Source organism: Hippocampus zosterae, chromosome 14 (genome assembly GCF_025434085.1).
Source record: "Hippocampus zosterae strain Florida chromosome 14, ASM2543408v3, whole genome shotgun sequence".
In the NCBI taxonomy this organism is placed as follows: Eukaryota; Metazoa; Chordata; class Actinopteri; order Syngnathiformes; family Syngnathidae; genus Hippocampus; species Hippocampus zosterae.
Window position 1 is genome coordinate 12,504,298 of NC_067464.1, and position 20,754 is coordinate 12,525,051.

At 41.5% G+C, this 20,754-nt stretch overlaps 1 protein-coding gene across 9 annotated transcripts in view; it reads right to left on the minus strand.

The window, feature by feature from the left end:
• dlgap2a (discs, large (Drosophila) homolog-associated protein 2a) overlaps positions 1–20,754 on the minus strand; it is a 139,729-nt gene that overhangs the window by 102,439 nt on the left and 16,536 nt on the right. Inside the window, exon 1 of one of the 9 annotated variants that reach the window (XM_052086834.1) lies at positions 1,307–2,290. The exons of 7 other annotated variants lie outside the window; for them this stretch is intronic. The gene's annotated coding sequence lies outside the window, so the exon portion shown is untranslated. Of the gene's footprint in view, positions 1–1,306; positions 2,291–20,754 lie in introns of those variants that run through there. One more of the 9 variants, XM_052086833.1, reaches the window with a different exon arrangement.

The window sequence follows — 20,754 nt, forward strand, 5'->3', positions numbered from 1 at the left end:
TAAGAATGTGGACCACAAATTGTCTTTGATTCCGTTCATATTTTCCACATTTATGTGCGCATCCGGCCGCACCGCATGCCCTTGCGTCATGTGAGAAAACACATCAGGTGCCTTTTTGCAACGGCTAAAAGCGTCCTCAAGATGTTTTATATGAAATCTCGCAGTCTTGATAGTGGATATAGCTTCATGGGTACATAACTCACAGTCAGTGTGAAGCACAGTGCAGCAGGGAAGTAGGAGGAGACCCGGAGGATGGATGACGGCGAACCATTTGGTGAAAGCCAACAACGTTGCGGGAGATCTGCTGCTCATTTAGAGCAACAAGGGATCCCTGGGTTGCCAGCAAGGTGCTGTTACAGACTTACTCATCTCAGCAAAGCAACAGTAATGCCAAACTATAACTCCCAACTGGTAAGGCCACCTGCACTTCCAAATACACCACGGTGTAGGCTGCTGGGAGGTACTCGGCTACCACCATCTGTTCAATTCGCACAGCCTAAAAGATGAAGAGCCTCTCCAAGCCTACGCTGTCTGGATTGAAGTAAAGTAGCACGTCGCTGCCTGGGCGGGACAGAGACTGTCTGCAGTGCAGCAATGGACAAGGAGGACCCCAAGTATCTCCTCCAACAGGCTGCTCGGTGCTGGGCCATAAGTACAAGAAACAGGAATATCCCAAAACACAAAGCCAAAGACAAACTCGTGACAACCTAGACCTGATGAAGCACTTATAAGAATTTCCTAAAAGTAACCTTGTGGTGTTGTCACGACCAGTCAGAAAACGAGACAGCTGACATACATACACACACAGTACACACGTACGAAGCATCAAATGACACACATACATCCTCCGCAAAAGCTGACCCACCCTTCATGACAGTTTACATACAACTCTGCACACCACTGCAAGTTTACACCGTATTCCTTCGCATGCAAGCATGTAGACGGTGCACACACAAAACACTTAAAACAGAATGGCGAACAAATACCGTACTATCATGCATTTCTGTTTAACACTACAAATGAAAATGTGTTCAAAAAATGCACCCTGGATACAGCAACTCCCATTTCTGCATAGAGATTTCAAGTTGCTGCAGTCCATCAGAATTTATTGTGGGTTTCACTTGCAAATATACAGTGTGGTTGCGTGATCAAACAGGCACATTTGAATACTATCTGCTCGCTAGATGTTTATCCTGTAACTTCTGACAAAATATAATCTCAAAAAGAAAAATTTTAAAGCATTGCAGGAAGCTGTTAAACCATCACATACAGCAAAAAATACATGCGGACCAGATAACTAACTTACCTGGCAAAGTGTCTCCAAGCAGGAGGCATCTAAGAGCACAAGCTGATTTGCCACAGAGGACAGCAGAAAATCACACAGTAATGTGCAAGGTACACTAAATTATAGACTTCCTGAGCTCTCCCCCTGTATGCAGACTTCCCTATGACTTGCCTTTTCATTTATTAAGACAAACTGTTCATAAGTGACGGCGGAAAAGCCACCAGGGTTAGAAAGGCGGTTAAATGTCAGTGAGATGCTGCGACCGCCACTGCGATGAGTTGCGAGCGCACTGTTTGGAGCATCCACTGCAGCACAACAGAGTGGCGGTGCAGCAAGAGAGAGGAGAGGCAGACAACACACACACACACACGTTTGCCGCTGCTGGTTCTCCCAGCATGGCTGGAGCTAAACTGTGACTGGAATGTGGATTCTGGAGTTCCAATACGAGGTCTTTTACCTGAACAGATGGAGAGTCATCTGTGTGTGGTGAGGTGCTGTGAGACAGGGGGACAGAAAATGATCTAGACTGAGATATCAGTTATATATTAGATTAGATTAGATATGGCAACCAGCAGAGTAGTATTAATCAGCATGCACAGCCACCTGCCACAAATACAGTATATGCAGGACATCTGATTGTGTTTTACAACAATACTTAACCATATTTACAATTTCATATGTATCTGTGGGTGGAACAGGAAAGCTTGTGGTAAAAAAAATGTGTGCAAGTGAATAAGGTTCAATCCCATCTTCCAATATATCCCCATTATCGTCTTTATTGTAGTTCACACCCTCTTTCTGTAGCAACCTGTTTGCTACTTGCCTGACAAGGTTCAGTGTACAGCAGGAAAGTGTGGATTTATTGAAAGATGCAGCTCACTCTCCTTCACTTGAATGGACCCATTGACTTGACGTATGACATATGCTATATTACACACACTTTTTATTTCCATTTATGTTGATATTCCGAAATGTTTTATACCCCAATACATTGTCTTATTTTTTTGGTCGGTATTTATATGCAGTTATAAGGTGTCTAGGTTTTCTGACCTCACCTGCACAGTGTCTTACTTTGCTAGTGGTTGTATGCTATTATATTAAAAAATAAAATTTAAATAAAGAGATGTGCAAGGTCTGCAGTCAGCTGTGTCTCACTTGCCTAAAAAAATCAGAGTGTGCAGTGAAGTTCCACCGCATCGCTCCTGACAGAAACGCCTCCATCTGTCGGTCAATTAGATGACAGTGATGTCACGGCCCTCTTCGGTCTACGTTCTTGTGCATAGTTGGAAGAGGTTCTGAGGAATGGTGCCATTGTCACCGCCTGGCCTTGAAAAACAACCACGCAGGGCTGAACCGAGGGAGAACCGGAACAGTGGTACAATATATAACCATACATTCTCATAAGTAGAAGTCAACAGTTTTGAATTGTGTATTCGGGAGCATTTCTGAGCAACTGACTGAGGACAGCCTGACTCTCTCTAACAAGGAAGCAGGCTTTGACTTGTGGGCCATTGGTCCAAGCAGGAGTCAAGGTCGCTTGCCAGCGCTGCTTGTCAGAGCTGCTTACTGGCAGCCCGAATCCTTCAGTGATTAACAATGGCAGACACGATGCAGCAGCTGTCAATCTAGATCTATAATGACGGCCAACAGAGACGGCCAGCCGGCCAGGCTCCAAACATCGCCTTGTTAAACCAGGTAGAAGGGAGATTTATAAGACTATGGCAAAAAATACATTCCTCCTTGCATGCATAATACTGATGCCGTTTCCTGACATTGTTGTGGTTGAAAAAAAAGAAAAATAATTTTTAACATGACTCCGTATGCAGTGGGTGAAAACCCGATAGAATTAGCAATCTGCACCTGAAAAATATTTAAATAAATACATAAAATTAAACGTGAAACAAAAGTCCATTTTTAATGTTGATCTTAGATATAGTAGGTACTGTATATAAGATAAGATAAGATATCCTTTATTCGTCCCACAATGGGGAAATTTACATATAAAATGTTATTTGAATATATATGAGGATAAACGGGTGTCTATATATATATATATATATATATATATATATATATATATATATATATATATATACACACACACACACATACTGTATGTGTGTACAGTAAACCAAAAACATGTATTTTTGTTGATCCATTAGCATTGTATGCCCCAACAGCAATTTTTCATACTATACACATGATGTACATACAATATTAATTTGGGTATTAGTATGCAGTGTAACATAATTTTAAATTCACTTATCTTTTTTGGGATGTATGAATATCCCAAAATAACATTTTGCCTACCCTATACACCCCCCACCCCCCACCCTCCACACACACACACACACACACACACTCCTGCATCTCCTCTCCTCTCATTACTTTTTGTGTTGTCTGCTAAAATGATGGGCACACACGCCTTAGTGGTGACGAGGCGTGTCTGTTTATTTTCACAGGGCTTGATTCAACATTGGAGAAATGGATGCCAGTAAAAGTTTATCCCCGCGAGGAGGAAACGGTAAGAATCACTCAGGGCAGAATTGTTCACTGAGTGATACATGTCATCTGTTCGCAGTGAACAAATCGAGAGTCACATTGTTAATTTCCTCCCCCAAACTGATGGCTGACTGCGTCACCGGTTATTCGCTGAAGATTCATGTGCAAGTGACAAATACAATAGTTCCACCCCTGGCCGCCAACCTTGTGGCAAAGTGAACTCAACTGAACTAGAAATAGAAAAAAATCAGTTCACGACCCGATCCAATTAAGAACATTGAACTCCTCTGCCATCAGGAGGGTGGAAGAAAAAAAAAAGCCTATCAATCAATCAATCTATCTATCGAGTTAAAGTCTATAAAAAGGGCTCTACTGTACCCACCTTACATTCATTTAAATTCTAAATTAATTTTGGCCACTCCAATTTGTGATGTTATTTTGGTTACTACTCACCCTTTGCGACTACAAGTGAGAATAGCAACGTTTCCACCTTATTCCTGAGGGCTCTGATGTAGAAACAATTATGTGCACGACTTCCTGTAAGACACCAGGAGTAGCAAGGAGCCATTTGTTCCAGCGGCTTTCATTTCAGGGAGCAGTTTATTTGTTTTTCCTTTATAAACAATCAAGTCCCCATAACAGTGAAAAACAGCTTGGGAATGTGTTGGTGGTAACCATAAGAAGTTGAATCAGTGACTATGATAGCAACGTTCTGAACTTGCCTGTTCTAGTGATAATTCTTCTTATTTCCAGCGCCTACCTAGGGATGGGAAACACAGAATTAGTCTATGGATTTTAATATGAAAATGACTACCTTAGTCTTCTGTACTTCTTTCATTTTATGGACAGCAATCACGGCACAAGAGGCAGATTGAACTTTGTGGTTGTGTTACAACAAACCACGAGAGAAAATTCACCAGGTGCCCTATACTTGATTGAGAGCAGTGTCGCAAGAACATCAGGTATGATTTTTATGTACATGAGGGACATGGCACTTAAGTATTACTCAGGCATGTCCACCTGTGGGCCTGCAGTGCAACACACCTGATTCAAATGATCAGCTCATCAGCCAGCACAGAAGTAGCATGAGAACAATCCTGATTATTTGAATGAGTTGTGTTGCTCCCGGTAGAGCTGGAAAACAGGCAAGAAAGCGGCCCTTGGAGGACCAAGTTTGATATTACTCAACCTCTGAAATTCTTACAATGATCGGCACAACATTTGGGAATTTTTTGTACAGTTTTTGTCAGTAACTGACATTAAGATGTAGCAAGTGCCTATGGACAGGAAGACATTATGCTCATGAAATCCATAATACGGTATTGAGGCGACCATTCTAATAGTTGCAGCAGTTGAAGGTACATAAGTAGAATGTTCATATACATTTTGGTGAAGATTAATCGCAGGTATATGACATCGAGTGATGTAAAGTTTTTATACATTAAATTTAGACTGTCCTGGTCAGAGTGTGGCTAGGTGCTACGTCTGCTTAAAGCTAAAAGACTGTGTCCAACCTCTTTTAATAAAACATGACTGGCTGTGTAGGTACAGATACGACTCAGAGCTTTTCGGATTGCATAAATCCTCACCGGTTGTTGCTGGCTGTGTTTTCTTTGCTTTTATGTCATCTCCAAACCCCAGCTACATTAGCAGGGAGCAGGCTTGAAATATTTTCCCTACAGTAACTGTGATATAAAATGTACTCGTGCAAAAAGTTGTCATTAAAACAAAACACCGGTTCCCGTTCATACAGAAGTCACGTACATAATTTCACTCTAAGGATCATGGTGTGAAAGAATAAGGTGGATGCCGAGCAGCAAATCAAGAGACCTTGCCCTTTGGATTCAGCTTATTCCTTACCATAAAAGACAGATGTGCGGTCTGCATCACTGCAGCTGTTGATATCCCGTTCCTTTTCACAAGTGAACAAGACCCCAGGTCTATGGAACTACATTTGGGAGTATTTCACCCTTTTTCTGGCTGGGGACTATGGTCTCAGAATTGATGGTGCTTCACATTCAGCTGCAAATTGTGCCAGTGAGAGTTGTACAGCCTGATGGAGCCAGTCGAATCTAATAATAAGAATAATAACCTCATCTACAAAAGACTGCTATGCAATACGGAGGCCACCAAATTACCCTGAAACGTTGTCTATACAGGTTAAGAACGAAGTCAGTGACAACGAACAACCTTGGTGGAGTCCAATCATCACAGAAAACAAATCTGAATGTCTGACTCTGGAAAATAATGCGGGCCAAATTCTAAAACCACTGTAGCGGGACTGAACAACTTCAAATCGGAATAGGGAATTCAAGTTATATTCCCCCACTCACTGAGAGAAATGGTCAAACATCTGTAAACCCACAAGACAAACATAGGCTGTTTTGGTGAACTTCCCCTTCACCCTCCAGGACTATGTTGAGGGTGTCAAGCTGATTCATTTTTCCACGGTCAGGACAAAATCCGATTGAATTTGACGTTTGACTTCTGCACAACCGTCGTCGTGTTGTATTAAGATTAAGATATCCTTTATTTGTCCCACACCGGGGAAATTTACAGCCTCCAGCAGCAAGAATGTGGGTAGAAAGAAGAAAGAAGAAAAAAAAACAAACAAACACCGTTCAATTAAGTGCAATATAAATACAAAATGGATAAATCGCTTGCACCACTGATCAACACCCAGTGAAAATGTCTGGACCTGCCCAGGATGTGAGAGGAAGGTGTTAGGTGCTAAGATGAACTGGTGACCTATCCGGGGGTGTACGCTTCCTCTCAAACATGCCTACGTACGTTCTAATCAAAACAGGATAACAATAAAGGGCCGTTCACACGGCAAGATTTGGTCCGGTGCTACGCCGGGGCTGCCCCAAGACAAAACGCTACCCACCCTGATTGAGTTGCCTTCCTACTTCAACATTTGAATGAAAGGATTGGTATTTAGCACAAACAAAACCGTAACGGCCTAATTATAACCGTTCAGAGTCGTCTTGGTGCAATGGCATGGATTTTTTTCCCCCACATTTTGAGAGCCCATTGTACCAATTTAGCATCAAATGTCACAGTAAAGCACTAAGGTTGTTTTTACAATTTGTTTTACTCAGACAGCAAATGGCACCCAGCATACTGTAGCTGCAAAAACAGTGTGATGCTATCATGTGAGTAAATTCGACAATCTTTGAGGAGTTTCGTTTTATGCTATACAATGACAATAAAGGCGATTCTGATTCTGATTCTGATTCTGGAGTGATCACATCACCTTGTTAATGCTAAGATACAAAGAATGAAGGCTTTTTTTTTACTGCGAGATTTAATATTTAAACTAAGTGAAATATTTAAGCGTTTGAATAGTGTGTGAGTGTGTGTGTGTGTGTGTGTGTGTGTGTGTGTGTGTGTGTTCCTAAGATCTGCTAATAAGTGTTGGGTGTTAATTGATCAGCACCAAGCCTATTATCTTTGTGTAATGTAACTGAAGTTCCAACAGAAAAAGAAATACAAATGTCATTAGTTTATGTTAAATAAAAGTCAATATCGACTATAGCATATTGGACACAGCAAAGATGTGCTGTGCCACATAATAATCAGCCTCCTGATGTATGGGCTTTGTCCTTGCAATGGGGATGGTCAGTGAAAGAAATACTCGACACTCAGTTTAATCATTCACAGCCAGCCTTATCAGTGCTCCTGTTTGACTTTGGCCAAATTACATGCAAAGGTGACATTCTTCAACCGGCATTGGAATGCTTGACTGATGTGCTTCACACTGGGCAGCTTGCCACCATGTACAAATAAACATCACACGCACTACAATTCCCCTAATCAATCATTTCTGAAAATTATATGCATATTTTTTAAGGGTGGGATCTTAGGGGAGGGCTGGGCAATTCATTTGCAACGCGGCCACCTGACAAACTGGAACGCTTGCCAAGACAATATGTTAACCTCCACTTTCAAGTTTGTATTTCGAAAAAGCACATTGTCTTATTGGCGGCACAGTGACTGACTGGTTGGCACATCTGACTCACAGTAAAGAGGTCCTGTGTTCGAATCCGGGCGCCAGCTTTCCTGTGTGCAGTTTGCATGTTTTCCCTTGTGCCTGCATGGGCTTTCTCCAGATACTCTGGTCCCCTCCCACATTCCAAAAACTTGCAAGGTAGGTTAATTGATCAATCTAAATTGTCCTGAGGAATGATTGTGAGCACGAATGGTTGTTTGTCCGATGTGTGCCCTGCGATTACCTGGCAAACAGTTTAGGGTGCAACCCACCTCCTGCCCAAAGACAGCTGGGATAGGCTGAAGCACACCCGCGACCTCTGTAAGGCTAGGCGGTTCAGATAATGGATGGAAATTGGTGACCTGCCTCATCTTTGTGCCTGAAATGCTTCATGCTAAGCTAATTTGGCTAGCTTAGCATCACAGTTCACACAGATATCTGTGTCTCACAAATTAAGATAAACATTTTCGGTTTTGACTCTCTTACCTTTAAGTTTCAAACCTTGCATGTTGCTATTGTAGTTTTCAATATTTCATCAAAAACATAATCCACATGTATTCACGTATGGATATTCCTCTATGACGCTTTCTCAAAAAAGCAGCTGCAGCCCTTGTCTCATAGTGCACAAGGCACATTATATACAAGCAAATGATTTTCAAATATATAAAGAATGACCTGTCAAGCAATGGACTTCAATTTAAAGTCTAGTCTCATGAATGCCAAGTCAAAGTCAAGTCGAGTCTTTCATCAAACACGTCACAGAAAAAAAAATCAAAAAAATCAGTGGCTCGTGTTGACTCGGGTCCAAGTCATATGACCCGAGTCCCCCACCTATGGCTATAAGTGGAGCACCTGCAAAATATCAAAGCAGTGAAAACAGCGGGACATTAAATGTATCAAAGAGGAAATATAAGTCGAACAAACAAATCTAATTGGGAGCTAACTGAATTCTCTGTCTGCATGCTGGGTATATCTGGCCCTGCTCGCTGCAGGGATAATGGTGCTCTTCATTTATCTGCTCTCTCTCATCTCATCTGCGACTGCTTTCTTTGCTTCTTGTGTAAATGGGATGCGCGTACGTAAGCAAAGAGCCCCTTTGCTAAACAGCGCCACCGTCGTTCATGGTGATGGCTTCACATATTGTAGGATAAAAAAAAAACGAGTTGCTGCTTGCTAAACTATTCAAAGTTCCTCGGTCTATGGGAAAGGGAAAGCTGCCTATCGACACAATACAATACAATATAATACAATACAATACATTCATATCCCTGCACCAGCTCGTACATGGGCTGGGTCAACGCAGTGCTTGATGAATTGTGGTCATTTTGGTAAAGGTCTGATGGGAGGGAGAGGGGTTAAAAAAACAATATGTTTCATATGCCAAGTTGTATTGTTTGCATTTAAGGAAAGCACAAGAAATGACTTAGGGAAAGTGTGATTACTTGGCTGAATTAAGCAGCACAACAGATATTCCCCAGGGGTATTAACACTGAACTGAGACAAATGTGTGAAATGAGGCTGCACCTGCATCAGTGGTGACTCAACAAGAGAGGCAAATACGCCGCTAGAAACTAACACCAACTCAGAATTTTCAAATTACATTCAGAACGGGTCACGCCAAAACAAAAATGCTAACTGTGTCTTGACAATGTCATTTCTCCCTCCCCTCCTCTAAAACCACTCTTTTGTTTCCTTTACAGCACCCCCAGATGATTGGAAACCACAGAACTTGTCAAGGTTGCTAGAGTATGTGTGTAGTGCACGCCATGTGTGAAAGCGTGCTGCGCTCAAATGAGCATTAAATTGAACTATTAAGCAGAAAGTAAAAAAAACAAAAGAAAACAGTTGGGCAGTGTTATCAATGCCTTTGTTAACTCGCTGCTCGTCAATCAGTAAGAGAGCGTCCTAGCAAGAGAGATGAAATATTAAAATACCCAGGTTAATTCAGGGCTGGATTGAAGCTGGTATGACAACATTTATGTCTGTAATTTAAAATTGTTCCACAAGAACACCCTGCCATTGGTTTGTGTACGGGGAGGGATCCATGAAGTTAGTTATTTGAAACTAAAAAGGAAAACCTTTCCATTAGTTGACATGGCTATCATGACCAAATTTAAATTTTTGGACCATGACACCCCCATCCCTGAGCCATGACCTTATCATGGCAGACAGCTTAGTGTGTCCCAAAGATCCTAGGAGATAAGATATCTTGGGCTATATGGACCTGGCCGGGTCACCCATGACAAACAAATCCTTGATGAAGGACCAGACAATGTATGGCTCATAGACTTCCTATGATGACTGAAACCTTTGAACCTCAAATTCCCTCGCCCGGACACGGGTCAACGGGGCTCCCCTCTGGAGTCAGGGATGAAGGTGGGGCTCATTGCCGAGTGCCTTGTGACCAGACCTGCACCCATGGGGTCCAGCCGGGCACAGTCCGAAGAGGCAACGGGGCCCCCTTCCCATAGACTCACTACCTGTGGAACGTGGCAAGGAGCTCAGGTGCGTAGAGAGCTGAGTGTGGGCAGAGGAAGCTCGCGCTACAGATGCGGAATGTCACCTCTCTGGCAGGAAAGAAGCCTGAGCTCGTGTGCAAGGTTGAGAAGGTCCGATGAGATATAGTCAGGCTCACCTTTACACACAGCTTGGGGTTCTGGTACCAGTCTTCTCCAGAGAGGTTGAACGCTCTTCCACTCTAAAGTTGCCAATGGTGCCAGGCACCTAACAGGTGAGTCATCTGGGAGGGGCTCAGAGTGGAGCCGTTGCTCTTCTGAATCCAGAGAGGCAAGATGAGTTCCCGTTGTGAATAAACAGCAATAACTCTGTATTTATGAGTACAGAAATAGGCATACTTTTTTATGATTTCAAACCTACCGCATTTTTCGCACTATAAAGCACACCTAAAATCATTCAATGCACCTTATAATCCGATGCGCCATATATATGGATCAATACTTGATTCCTTGGATGGAGTGTTTTAAATGTTCTGTAAAGCGCATTGTTACAGCTGCAGTGATTGTGAAAGCTCTATATAAATAAAGCTGTAATGTATTGTATTGTGATCTATTTCCATCTAGTGGATGCATAACCCACTATTGTGGCTTCTATGTGCCTTATAATGAAAAGTTTTAAAACAGGCCGTTGATTGATGGTGCGCCTTACACTCCGAAGCGCCTTATAGTGTGGAAAATACGGTAATCAGAACATTATTGAATTTAAGAAATACTGAACATTTGTGCAACAAGCTGTAGACTCGGTGAAGGACAGTATCGATATCAGTGCCTGTTTACGAGCTGGAGTGTCTGCAGAGTTGCAATTAAGTGAACATTCGGAGACTACTGGTCTCAATAAAAGATCATATAATTCTGATTATATCGACACAGTGCGAGTGTTGCTATTTCATATAACAATCTAGTATGTGGTTTAAAGTCTAAATACCAGACAACCAGTATTAATCAACTATCCATCGAAATAATTAAGGACATAGATGTAAAAATATAAATCTTGTTATTCTTGATATACACCAGTGAAGTCTGATCAATCAATCAAAATAAAAATTAAAAAAAGAAGAATTCCCCTAAACACTCCAATTTCACTCCGCAAGTCACCAAGTGAGTCATTATTATGCAGGAAAATTCTGCCTCCACATGCTCAGCCTTGCATCTGGTGAAGTGGCAAAAAGACAAATTAGAGGTTGCACGCGACGCTCTGAGGACAATTAAAACAAAGTGCTCATACATAAAATTATGGAGGGCCTAATGCAGCATAGCCACGTACACATTGCTTTGATGAGATTTAAAAAGCAAATACAGGCGGAACATGCATCTGCCCCACAGTGAAAGGTGATCGATCACATAAACACAGAGGCTCTTGAGATGGATTTTCATTCAGCGTGTTTGTTTAAAATTAAGCTTGTCACAAGGGATATTAATGTACTTAGTCATAAACACTAGCATGTCATTCTGTAATTTGCCTTTGACTGCAAAACCCAGGCTCCCGGAAACCCAAGCACACGTTTGTTTGCAGCCACACATCAAACCATTGTGTTGCTGCTAATCCTGTGCTTTAAAGCAAAACTTGTCTGGGTTGCTAACATCAGATAATCTTGTTAATATTTGCCGACTCGTGAGCTGTTTTCCAACGGAGGAAAACATGATGACATGAGGATCATGCCGGATAACATGGAACTGTGAGCAATCTGATCTGACTCTCGACCAAGAGCGCACACAATGCCAAAACACAGTAACAGACAGTAATTCCTTTTTTGGGACTGATTCAAAACGTTCATGCAGAATTCATTTATGTTCTAGGATCATGCTTCCCAGTCATTTATTGAGCAAAGGCACCCGTTTTGCATTACAAAAAAAAAATCTCACTGACCAACATCAAACAAAAATGTCACAAAAAGTATGAATAACAAAATCATCGTGATTTTGTCTCAATTTACTCACAAATTTACTTAGTGGAAACTCTCGGCCTGTTTAGTTGAAAACAGAGCTGATGTACTTGCAGAAAGTCCTGAATTATTTTGTACGAAAGGCAGCGGGTCTGTGTGCTGGTTTATTGGACCTTGGGCCAACTAATGGTAGCGCATTTAATTTTTCTTCCTGCCATTATGTCGTTGGCATAAATAGATGACCAAACTTATAGAAACCCCAATTCCAATGAAGTTAAAACTTAAACATAAACAGAACACAATCAATGTTTTGCAAATCGTTTTCAACCTATATTCAATTAAATACACGACAAAGACTAGATATTTAACAGTCAAACTGATGAACTTCATAGTTATTTCTGTAAATATTCACTCATTTTGAATTTGATGCCTGCAAAATGTTCTTCAAAAGCTGGCACAGGGGGATATTTATCATTGTGTTTCCATTCAACATTGAATAAGCATTTGGGAACTGAGGACACTAAATGTTGAAGCTTTGTTGGTGCAATTTTTTCCCATTCTTGCTTGATGTACAACTTGTAGTTGCGTTGTGCGGCACGTTTTCAAGTGGAGACACGTCTGGACTGCAGGCAGTCGAGTACCTGATTTTACTACAAATCCATGCTGTTGTAACGTGCAGAATGTGGTTCCAGGGATGACGGCATATGTTGCTCCAAACCTTGGAAACTGAATAACTTTCAATGGTACTTCTGATGATCTCTGATGACACCATGGTTGTGAATCCTTGTTCATGAGGTTAACAGAAATAATGTTTTATTTGCAGCCTTGTTATTTCAAAATGAGACAATAGGAAAATAGAAAATTTTTGCTAAATAACCCCAGGATAGAAAGTTTTGCATTCTAATCTTTTTTGATCCTCAGTCTTAAATCTTAATCTGAGCAACGTCTGTATCTCATCTCAATAATCATTGTAATCTTGCCAAAGAGTGTTATGTACAATGACTATGAGTCTGACAGTGATGCTGTCTTCACCCCAACTACATTAATCCGTGACGGGCACATGCATTCTTTTTACATTATTTCCACAGTAGTCATTCAACACTGCATGTCACCTATTTTGTTCCTTTGCCCTTGCACAAAAGGATATGCTTTTCAGAAAAATAACGTGGGTGGTAAAATAATAATTATAGGGAATGAAGAAAACATATGGTGGGAGTTGAAAATAGAAAACAAAAGGAAATGCACACAAGATGTGAATCATATCTTGCACCTTCAACTCACGTGCCTTCACACACACTTTTTTTGATGGCGGCGCGGGCACCCGCACTAGCTCCTCTTATTGCATGTTGTCTTGAGAGGGAAGAAATTTCATCTGTATCACATTTGACAATAAAGTTGTACTTGACTTGACTTCACAAGGTCAGCTCCCTGTTCCTGGGAAACTGTTGTGAAAAGTCGGTCTCGGAAATGGGAAATGGGAACTCGGGGTTCAATCAATAATGCAGTGCTTTGGCGAAGAAGCTCTAAGAACAAGAGGAACAAATCAAAGTCTCCCTGCTGCCTCGGTAAGACTGGGAGTGTGTGCATCTATCGATGAGGACTTTCTTGGTCAACAAATTTATAATTCAGTGTGACCAAAAGTGCATCAAAAATGGGACGTTAACGTTCATATAAATGTCGAAAATAAACTAAGATCATTGTTTCATTGTCAGACGCCTTTGGTTGGAGATGGAGCAGCCCACTGCCATACTTCCGCAATAAATATCCATTCATGCATCTTTCCATCCGTCCATTTTCTAGACCTATGATGTTCCTTTGCCCCACGAAAGGCAACATACTACGTACTTGGAAATGACCAACCTAATAACTCTGGCTGTAAAACATGTATTATTGAAAGAAGAAAAAGTGGTCATTGTTTCCAAACCGATGATCAAGTAGCACAACAACAACAAAAAACACACGCAGGATCTAATTCCGATCCTAAAATTTGAAACTGTGCACCTGTGTCTTCACGAGGTCAGCTCTCTGTTCCTGAGACATGGTTTTGAAAAGTCAGTCTTGGAAACAGGGTAACGTTGTGAATTCAGAGTTGAATCAATAATGCTGCGCTTCTGCAAAGAAAGTCTAAGAAAAGTGAGATGAATCAAAAATCTTCCTGCTGCCTACTAAGTCTCTCTAACTGTCATTTTCTTTGTGAACAAATGTATCATTCGATACGAACAAAAAGTAACCGACAAAGCTATGATCAGAGGTGGGCATCGTGCTGAATCTTAATGAATTTCAGTCAATTTTTCCACCCTTAGATCAGATTATTACATGCCTGGTTTATCTTAACCGTCCTCCTGGCCCTTACTCTGAGTTTTTAATTGCATTCTCAGAGCTTTTATGAAGCCTAGAAATGTATGCAGATAAAATCATTATATTCGAAACTTAAACATTCACATCGATATGGAAAATGAGAACTCGGAATTTATTTTATGATCAAATACAATTAGGTTTGACAATTAATCAGCCCACTGTCCTCATCACAGGCTCAACCTCAATCCATTTTTGAAACACAGCTGGAGCATATTCCAGCCACTTAGGTTGACAGGCACAGACACTCTGAGCCGGTGGCCAACCAAGTGCAGGCTACACACGCTCACATATACACCTATACATCATCTAGATTCTAGACTCATAAGAGTCAATATAAATGCAACATGGGTGTTCTTTGGAATGTGAGAGGAAGCCAGAATACACAAAGAAAACTCGTCATTAAAAAAGGGGAAAAGAATCGTGATATTATGTGCCCAAATGCGACCATATTTGCTCCATCAGAAGCAGTGGAAATGTGGGCGGCTGCAGGCAATCAGAAGCCAGCTTTTCTTTCAAACTCGAGTTTGCAAGTTGAAGTAAACAGAATGTGCCAACGAATGAAAGAAGAATGAGTAAACAAAGCAATGAAAAGATCCTTCCTATGTCTTTGGTGGTGGTTTCTCCAGAGCGACGTGGAGGACACCATTGTGCAAGGTGTGCCGTCAAACAAGGGAATACAACAAACAACCTCAACAAGTGATGAGGTGGAAAGCATGAAAATGCAAGCGTTTGCACAGCCTGCCCACGTACACATTTGCAGTTTAGCCATGAATAACTACTTGGCAGCCACCGTACGTGATTTGGGTTGGTCGGGCGTCGACCCCATTTATTTTCCTTTGAGGCGAGGTCTCCAGTCCTTTTTTGTTTCTTCGTTTGACTATAATATTAGGACTCACTCGTTTGTCAGTTGCAGGCTGCAAACGAACCAAGGAGGCCGTAAATGTAACCTTCACATTGTACTTGAACATTCTTAAGTGTTCCACAATAAGACATGTTTTCCAGTGATTACATTTTGAGATTCCAAAATGCTGCAAGCCAAAAACAACTCATCTCCTTCTTGCACTCCCTTCCGCCTGCCATATGTTCTCTGCTTGCATACCAAATTATCACAGCACAATTAAAAAAAAAAAACTTTAGATTTAGGGCTAATCTCATCCAAAGCAAACAAAAAGGTTTGAGAAGTGAGGACAGGACTGACCTTTTCAGGCATGGCTCAAAGACTAAAGTTGAGGGAGGATGAAAACGTAAGGACACATACCTTGAGTGGATGACATTGTAAAAAAAAAAAAAAAAAAGAAAAACAGAATTTTTCAGATTAAAATCCCTCACATCAGGCCACCAATTTCCCGACTGCTAGGATTTACCATAATCCTTCAATTTCATATTTTGGATGGCTGCAATCGACAACTCACATCTTCCACACATTGCTGGCACTCTCAAAGAAACAATAGCCATTCGGTCATAAGATCATTGTCCTTCAATTCAAATCTTTCCTCGGGGAGGGGGGGGGGGGGGCGCAATATATGAGATTTGGGATACATTATGGAATGCAGCACTATAAAAGTATTTGATTCTCTATCTATCTATCTGTCTATCTATCTATCTATCTATCTATCTATCTATCTATCTATCTATCTATCTATCTATCTATCTATCTATCTATCTATCTATCTATCTATCTATCTATCTATCTATCTATCTATCTATCTATCTATCTATCTATCTATCAGCTTGAACCAAACTCAAGATCTCCCCCATACGTAAAGGTGTTGGCATGAAAAGAATGGTTACATTTCATTTAAAGAGGCAAAAAGAGTCTCAACAATGTATGACGGAAAACATGGGGAACGTGAGATATAAAAGAAATCCTTTTCACTGTTCAAAAAAGCCATCTTAAAAAAGAATATACGAAATGACTGCAGAAGAAGAAGTCAATGATAAGAGCAAGAGCAGAGGTGATCCTGAAGAAAAGCAATGATTTGGAAAAGGCACATTACCGAGGTGTAGCATGCTGTGAAATGTGGTGTGTTTTATCACGTTTCCCAGGAGAAACAGATCCACGCTACCAGAACCGAGAGTTTTTTTCCTGACGACAAACTTTCGCAACCAAGCCAGCAATTTTCAGTTCTTGTCCACTCCCCTGTTTCTCTTTTATTTTTTTCCATTCTTTTTTTTTTTTTAGACCGGTAGCCAACATGGAAGAATTGCAGCTAGCATCCTCTTGTTCTCTTGCATGGAAGCTTGTTCCGTTACAAAAAACCTGGCAGGGGATGATGTGTTAGAGTGTGTTCTGCCGAGAATAACTCTCTACACCTAAACCATCTCCTAAATCCCTTCACTGTGGGGTAGAGGCAGTAGATGATTTCTATTGCTAAGTAAGCCCAGGACATTCAAATACAAGAAAAGTTATTCTAACATCAGGTAAAAGTTAGGGAAAGATATTGAGTGCCTTCCTTCGGTAGTCTGGCGCCCGTGCACTCGGCATAAAAACCGGCGGTACTTGATTTTAATGCCTGTGGTAGTCTAAAGTCACATGTTTGGGGCTGTCGTGCGCCCATCTGGCCATTCCGACGCGCGGCTTTGCCTCGCCTTCGAACCATGCAATAGAAAGTAGTTTGCAGCAGTGTAAAAACGGCTGCATTGTCACGATCATTGCATGACAGTGACGACAACTGAACTAGACCAGTTGTTTGTGAATTTGGGAGAAGCGCAACGCATCAGTGGGCGTTCCTGCTGCGCCCCCCGGTGCATTTGCAAATTTACTTCCAAAAGGTAGACTAGATTTTAGACATACCGAAAGCAGATTTAACTCATGGCGCACATAGTGCGATTTTAGTGTATTTGAGCAAGACGCAGACACAACAATTCTGTGCTACGCGGGCGTGCATGGTTGATGTCATTGGCTGTCATTTCATTCAGAAATATGACAACGGCATGGGACAATCCCTCTGAATCATTGAAGAAAGAAATCAACTTTGCGGATTATGATCATTATCATCTCAAAAATAATTTAACAGCACACCCGTCACTATTGCAGGGGTTGGGGAGGCAAACACAGATGCACGTCGGGGGTGCCAGGTGGTCTCCAATTGCCCACTATATCTTCCGCAAGGGGAGAACTTGCAGTTTACCTGCCAATTCACGCACAGACCCCAGTGCGTCTATTTTTGTTCCTGCAATGTCAAGCATGACATACTCGGGTGTCCTGTGCCTTGATTTTGATGCAAATAAGGGACGCTGCTAGGATTAGCCGGGAAAAGACAACTTCGATCCCAGAAAGGCACAAACGATCAACTACATCCATTTCTACCTTTGCAAAGCTAAGCAAAATACCTGAGAAAGGAAATTCCACCCGTGGGCAGAGTTTGAATGTGCTTTTCTCTACATTTCCCCTGGGGATGAACATAGGGCCTTAAGTGACTAAAAACTACAAGCGCGCAGGATTTGTTTCTCTATTATCAGAATCATATAACTCGGTAATCGCCAACTTCATTTGACTACTTTAGACAATAATGCAGCTTTTTACATGACAAGATATTCACCGTCTCTGTCCCTGCTCTGATCAATGGCCGCAGTTTTGCAAGTGGCTCGTGCAGCACTCTTTAAAAATAATGTGTGGTCAAAACCCAATAAATTATAAATAAGATAATGTGTCTGAACAGGATTATGGTGTATTAATCTAAATATAATTGGAACAACTTTAATGAGTGTTTAAAAAAATAAGAAAAATATAAAATATTACCCGGTACTGAATATTTCATACGTTATTTTATTATTACTCATAAATATTGGCACATCCAAATACAATACAATACAATACATGCTGATTTATATAGCGCTTTCACAACAGCGGCAGCTGTAACAAAGCGCTTTACAAAACAGTTAACAAAGTAAAATAATAAACACAACAACACATAACATAAAACACGGACAGTCGTGCAGTCCTAACCACTTTTCCGTCACACGCTTTGTTGTTTGAAGCTGTTTGAGATGAAAGAGGAGAGAAGAATCAAAGTGTCCTTTAACCAGTGGATCAGAGACGTCATGCTCAAAATGTGCACACGTCGGCTACAAGCTAAGTTTCAAAGTCAACAAGAAGCTGTAGCATCCATTGACGAAAAAAGAGATTGGTTCACTTCTCCTGTCCCATGGAAATCCATTTCAATTCCAAGCGGCGACTCACGATTCCAAATACGCATCGGCGCTCTTCGCCAACGCTCCTCTCTCCTCATCCTCAACTTCAGCGGCCATCCATCCAGCCGCACCAACGCCAACTGTCCAACAGCGCTGACATAGGGACTGAACAAATCGGGGTTGTGAAAAATGCTGCCCATTACTGGCGCAAAAAACACAAGCGCCCCATGTCTGTCCAGCACCGACAGTCAATGGCGCCGACATTCCTCCCAATCAAAATCTGTGCTGGTACAGGCGTGCTGCCGAGAAGGCGCAACCACCAAGCACAGATACTGCTCCTTTGGCGAATGTCGTGGCTAAAAAGCGCTGAAAACAGTCCACACAATGAAACAACAAACAACATGTGACAAAACAAAAGACAAAAACAGCAAAAAAGAACAAAAAAGCAAGGCTCTTGAAGAGCACTTGCCGAAGGCTGCCTACTCTGGCGCCATCTTGGAAAAAAAATAGACATTTTTTAACTATTATTTATTATTATTTAACTATATTTTAACAAATAACTAGACATTGATCTGAAATTCCACCAAAGGAGTCAAGTTTGTTAGTAATTTTGAAAGACATACATTTGAAATGTTCCACATTTATTCTTTACTAGTCTAAATGTTCACACAAAATTCATTCATTCATTCATCTTCCGAGCCGCTTGATCCTCACTAGGGTCGCGGGGGGTGCTGGAGCCTATCCCAGCTGTCTTCGGGCAGTAGGCGGGGGACACCCTGAATCGGTTGCCAGCCAATCGCAGGGCACACAGAAACGAACAACCATTCACACTCACACTCACACCTAGGGACAATTTAGAATGTTTGGTAAAAATAAGACGGATCGTTTTTGTGTCATCCTGTTGACAAAAACTGTCACGGTGTCTGAGGACAAAAAGAAACAAAATAATACTGTCTTGAAAATAAATGAGCCTGCACACTTCACCTCTGTGGTCTTGTTTTTGTCATCGCTCCAAACAGTGATTTGGGAGTGCGTTTAAATTCGGCCTCCCAGCCTGTGAGTATTGACCTTGTAGTGTTTGGGCAGGCTGCTAACACCTCCCTAAACAGTCCGCTAGTGTGATTGGTTGCTGGGCCGAGACAGCAGCCTGATGCATTGTGATGGCACACAGATTGAATGCTTTATGGGTCCTTGGTTTGCTCCCATATGCCAGTACACAGTCTTCCAGAAGCTTCAGGGGCAGCGAAACTGATTTAAATCAACTGTGTAGCTGTTTACTTCGACCAGGAGATTCAACCTTTCAGTCATGCAGACTGGAGTAAAACTGGCTCCGTTTATACACATGTATACTGTAGTGTAGGTAATCAAGAAACAGAGTGAGAGTGGCTCAACAGTATTACTGGGAAAGAAATGGCTATGAACGCTTTTTATGCTGCTGTCTGTAACATATTTGAATTGTCTCTTGTCTGCAGTGACAGCTTCTTCAGTGCCGTGTGTCAGATGGTGAGATTGAGGTGAGGCATGACTTAATACCACAAGCATTGTGAGCTTCGGATACTATATATCATGTAGTTAATCATGGCATCAAGCTTGTCCTTTTGGAGTACAGCACCATCTCATGGTCCCAGTGATAAGTTGAGAATCAGACGCTACATTTATAGACTCAAACTGCATAATAAAATGAGCCTAACATCGACCCCTGCTCAGAAATTTAAAATCTAGACAACATTCCAAAACCAACACATAACATTCTGAAACCAACACACACACATAGAAAGGGGTCTGATCCACCCCCCCCCCCCCCTACCCCCAAAGGCTGACAATTACAGTCTACTGTCATGGACTCTATTTTAACAGGAGCAAAGAGGGATGCCATTAGTCTGTGTGTACTGTACAATCAGCAGTGCTGCCATAGAACGTGAGAGTTAAAGACTTAGGACTTGACTTAAGACATGAAAACTTAAGAGATTTGCCTGTAAGTCCTACTGTCAGTTGAAACAAAAACTGACAAATGAAGTTGTTCCGAGTATAAAACAATGAGTCACACTCAGAGAACCAGTTGTAAAATGAATGTATATTGCCTTC